Source organism: Lactuca virosa, chromosome 9 (genome assembly GCF_052849685.1).
Source record: "Lactuca virosa cultivar CGN04683 chromosome 9, Lactuca_virosa_CGN04683_v6, whole genome shotgun sequence".
NCBI classification, from domain to species: domain Eukaryota; kingdom Viridiplantae; phylum Streptophyta; class Magnoliopsida; order Asterales; family Asteraceae; genus Lactuca; species Lactuca virosa.
In genome coordinates, this window is record NC_136434.1 from 75,705,674 (window position 1) to 75,711,837 (window position 6,164).

Here is a 6,164-nt window from a genome sequence, read left to right on the forward strand (position 1 = left end):
CATTTGAAACTCCCAACTTTTCGTATTTCCATACAATATGCTTAATTTATTAACTTAAATATGCTTTTAGTTGTAAACGTTATCATAAATGGAAGAATTTGTGACGTATCAATATAATATACTTAATTTGTTAACTTGAATATATAGTTAAATAAATAACCTACATTAATATATCAAATAAGCTTAAAAATTTAGTGTAAAATTTAAAACCTAAAGTAAAATATCAAATAATGTTTAAAAAAATTCAATATATATTTTTTAACATAGTTAAAAGGAAAACATTAAATATAATAATAATAAAAGAACCTAAATTGATGAATCGAATTAACTAAAAGTTGTCTGAAAACTATATTCTAACAATATATTTTTAACCTGCGTCGCGCAACGCGCGGGAATTTGTCTAATATATATATATATATATATATATATATATATATATATATATATATATATATATATATATATATATATATATATATATATATATATATATATATAGGCTTAGGTTATTTTGTTTTTACTAACTATTGTGTGCCAAAATTCACAGATCTAGACCACCGGATGGAATAGAATCAAATGTCATGATCTGAGGGTCTATGATATTAGAATATGATAACATGTACCATATAATCACACAAATTTCAGCATAAGGGCATTTTAGTCAATTAACCTATATTAAAAAAGGAAATTTTCGGATTTTTAGGGATAATTAATTCCATTATTTTTAAAAATCTGAATATTTTAAATTAATTCAAATTTAAAAATCCGATTTTATTCTGTCAGAATGATAGAATGCCAACCATAAACTAGTAAATACATTTTTCGATTTATTCTGTCAGAATGACAGAATGCCAACCATAAACTAGTAAATACATTTTGAAAGAATACACAAAATCGATTCTTGAACTAATAATATACCAAATAATTACATTGTATGATTGTGATTCATTGAATAATAACAACATTCTAAAAGAATAACAAGTGTAATTCTTAAAAAATAACAACATCTTAAACAGTGAGTGTGATCATTCTTTAATTAATTATTCAAGCCTTTCCCATCAAATCTTCAAGTCATTCTTCAAGTCATTTCTATCACAAATTCATTGCCAAATATTTTGTAGTGATACACTTGTAACAACTGCACATTAAACATATAAATAATTAAGTACAATTCTATCAGAATACAACAATATTATTCTTACAGAATAAACTATTCTTGCAGAATGATTTTGAATATTCTTAAAGAATTTGTATTATCAAAAATATATACCCAATGAACAAAACATTTGAAATATAAATATATGAAAAGATCATGTTAACACAAAAGGTGACTAAGAAAAAAAAAACAATTAGAATATATAAACCATTTTCGTAAGGGACCAATTTTTAATCAAAAAAAGACTCGAAAACTACAAATATACCTAAAATTGTATTTTTGTTAGTTTTCTTCCTAAAATCGTGTATCTTGTTCTCTTCCTCCATGTTGATTGGAAAATTTTCTATATTCTATGAACAATTAACCTATAAAATCAGTGAGATACAAATAAAAAAAAAAAATGAATGAAATAACAAAATTGCTTATCTTTTTGGAAAACTGGTGTGTCAAATTGAGATCTCAGTTAAGAAATAAGAGTCTTTATCCTTCCAAAATGATTGACTAAATATATATATATATATTTTTAAAACAATTAGTTTCTCAAAACTTATATTGATTAAAACACATCACGAAGCATTTAATCAAACATTGAAGGAATGATCACCTTCGATAGGAGTAAAATATCAAACTAACCTTGGTAATCGCAATGTTGGGTTCTTGAATTGCCACGACCAATCTTCGATTACATCAAATGCATAGCAACGCTTTGCTAATTTCCCAAAACGTTTAAATTTTTAAACCATTTGATTTGGAAATATATGAGTAGACGAAGATTGGTTTTTGATCTCTTTTCAAAACTGGGTTGTTGTAGACGATGATTTTTAGAGAAAATGGGGAATCGGTGGTGGCAGGAAGAGAACAAGATGCACGATTTTAGGGATTTGATCCATGAATCAAGAGATTTAATTTTGGTTATTATTTACTTTATATGCAAAATTACATATCTAGCCTTATTTTGATTATTTAAATATTTATTTTTTCCTGAATTTCTATTGGTGCATTCATTCACACAATAGTTGTTAAAAACATTTGAACCTATCTCTCTTTTTTTTTTCTCTCTCTCTCTCTCTCTATATATATATATATATATATATATATATATATATATATATATATATATATATATATATATATATATATATAAATGCATTATAATTATTTTATGTCTATATAAAGGCGTTATATTTATTTTATGTCGGTTACACACTTAAAAAAACAAAACTATAGTGATGGTCTAAAAGAAATATAAATAAGGACTAAATATACAAATTGAACAAAGTAATAACACAATATGTATAATTTACGCTTTAAAATATCGGATAGATATATATTTTCTAATAAAATAATAATGAATTATTTAACTAATAGTTAAATAATAGTAGGCCAACTGCATTCTTGTTTGCTACAACAATCTAAAACCAAGGAAATCATTAATTAAGACAAGTTGCTTTTTTTTAACGGAAAATTAGTTTTAAAAATATGTTTATAAATTTAACCTCTATATCTATACTACAAAATTAGTTTTAAAAATATATAAAACAAACCTTCTACAGAAAAATATTTTAAAACATCTTCTAAGATATATATATATATATATATATATATATATATATATATATATATATATATATATATATATATATATATATATATAGGTTGAGGTTCAATAGAGAACCATAATTAACCAAGGAACCAATAAACCAATTTTTTTTTCAACTTTTAGAACTTATTTTTTATCAAAATAAAAAAACTAAAAATACAGAAATTCATAACTTTTTATCCTTTTTCCAATGATATCAAATTCGATTATTATTTTTTTATTTTTTATTTTTTACGTCAAATTCACAATGTGAATCTTTGAAAATTCACAATGTGAATCCGGATTCACACGGTGAATCCGAAAAATATTTTTCACATTCACAATGTTAATATATGAATTTAGTTATTTTTAGATTTTTTTTTTCGATAAAGAATAAGCTCTGAAAATTGAAAAAAAGATTTGGTTCCTTGAAGAACCAAATAATTATGGTTCTCTATTGAACTTTTCCATATATATATATATATATATATATATATATATATATATATATATATATATATATATATATATATAAAATACTAAAAGGAGTAAATTACTCGAATGGTCCTTATGGTTTAGGGTAATTTGCACGTTTGGTCCCTAACTTTATTTTTTAACTCGGAAGGTCAATACTGTTTATTTTTGTTACGCACTTGGTTCCTGTCTTACCTAAAAAAACTATTTTTCCCTTGATTTTTTTAATTTATTTAAATAAACACACCCCAACCTCACCCCCCACCTTACCTTACATACCCTATCATTTTCTCTATTTAAATAATAGTCTTTTTGGGTAAGATGGGACCAAGCGCGTAACAAAAACAAATAGTAGGGATTAAATGCGTAACAAAAACAAATAATAGGGACCTTCCGAGTTAAAAAAATAAGTTAGGGACCAAACGCGCAATTTACCCCAAACCATAGGGACCATTCGTGTAATTTACTCTACTAAAAACGTTGGATTTTCTTTAAGTTATTATTTTGTTTACAAGGTTACTATTGTCATCTTAGCATCTTAGTGAATGTAGTTATTCATATGATCTTAGACTTGAGTATGATCCTAAGAACGTTGTTGATGAAAAAGCCATTTTTATTTACCTTCCACAATCCTCTTTTCATTTGATAATCCACGATTTTCGATTTAACTTATATCATTGTTGATGATTCCACAACCGATCAAATTCAAATTTACGATTGATAATCATTACGTTTTATCATCGTTGATAATTATGTTCCATTATCGTTTATAAAATAGCTCCAACTTCTTCAGTTCGATCAACATAAGTTGTAACTTATTTATACACTATTTTATTAACAATCTCCGATTCGGATTCAAAAGTTTGTACTTTTCCAATTTGTTCAATTGATTTGATTTATCAACCGTTACCATTTTATTCATCATTATATGATTATAAAATTTAAATTTAGTGACATTAGTGAACATGTAAACTAACTTATAAACTTCATTCGTTTCTATTCAATGTGAATATCGTAATATCATTATTGAAGTGGTGTCATTCACAGAATCTGATCATGGTTCAAATCAATTTTTTTTTTTAGTTTTATTGATTTTATTCATCAAATTTTAACATTTTATTCATCGTTATTTGATTATAATCTAATAATTTTAATTATATTAAAGAACTTAGAAATTCTACTAGTTCTTTTGCAATCTAAAAACAACTACCTCATTATGCAAGTTCTATTTAAAAACAACTACTCAATGTCAATGTGCAAGTTCTGATGATCAATTTGAAAACATAAATACTAATAGTTATACTTTCATATACATTTTTTCTTATGTAGATTAATTGGTATTAACAAGATATCAAACATATTTTATACATTAATGGAAATGATGTGTATATTCATATGCGTGTGTGTACACACACATATATAATTTTGTAAGATCGTGAGACCAAATTTTTTTATTGAAATATTCTAATATTATATTGTTCGTCAATATAGAATATGCAATATATTCTAACACTATATGTTTTAGAATAGTACAACATAAAATATGTTAAAATTATTGTTTTAAAATATTATAATATTACACATATTTAATTTTTATGAACACTAGAATATTATAATATTTCACTAGAAAAAAGTGGTATCACGATCTCACAAAATTAGGCCGTCTCACATGAACCTAACTATATATATATATATATATATATATATATATATATAGAGAGAGAGAGAGAGAGAGAGAGAGAGAAAGCTTCAATTGAGAAAAAAAAGGTTCAGAATGGGGAATCATTCTCAGCCACACATTTATTTTGCCGCAAAACACTTAGGCGTACCGTCAAAAATGGATAACGGATAAACATATGTTTTCCAACTAAACATGTTTCCTTAAACTATGTTAATCATTACCTTAATATTGACAAAAACATACTCTTTTTTTTTGTTTTTCTAGTTTTAGAAGCCATTTTTATTGAAAATTTATTTTAAATATATCAAAATTCATAATTTTTTATTCTCTATATATAGACATCCATATTGATATAGTTTTAAAGATAAAATAAAAAATTATTTTTTTTAGAGTTTCAGCTCTCGTTATTCATAAGTGAATAAAAATCTATCATATTTTTATTACAGTACATTCGTTATCACTTATGAATAAAACGTATGTTTAATTTTTTTTTTAATAGTTTAAGTTTCGTTCATATATGAATATGACACGTAATAAAGTTTTCTTATTTAAAATATATTTTTTACATCATCTTTCATCATATATTATATTTACATATGAATAAAATGTGTATTAGTTGTTGTCATATTTTATATTCATATATGAATAAAATATTTATTAGATTTTTGTTAGAGTTAATTTGTTATTCATATTAATTATATATTTTTATTCATAATTGAATAACGAATGTACTATAACAAAAATTTGATGCATTTTTATTCACTTATGAATAACGATAGCTGAAAATATAAAAAAAAAAAAATTTTATTTTATCTTAAAAGTATATCAATATGGATGTCTATTTGTAGAGAAAAAAAAATCATGAATTTTAGTATATTTAAAATTATTTTTCGATAAAAATAGCTTCTTAAAAATTAAAAAAACGAAAAAAAAAACTTATGTTTTTGTATATATTAAGGTAATGATTAGTATAGTTTAAGGAAACATGTTTTGTTGGAAACACACGCTGGTAAAACGGAGGCTTTTGCGGCAAAAATAAATGAGTGGCTGATAATGATTCCCCAATTATCAACCTTTTTTATTTTTTCAATTGAACTTATATATATATATATATATATATATATATATATATATATATATATATATATATATATATATATACTAGCCGGTTACCCGCGCCAAGCGTCGGGTATGCATATTGTTTTTTGGAAATTAGTTTATAGAGACGATTAGTTTTTTGTGCAAATATTTTACATCTAAACAATTATCAATAA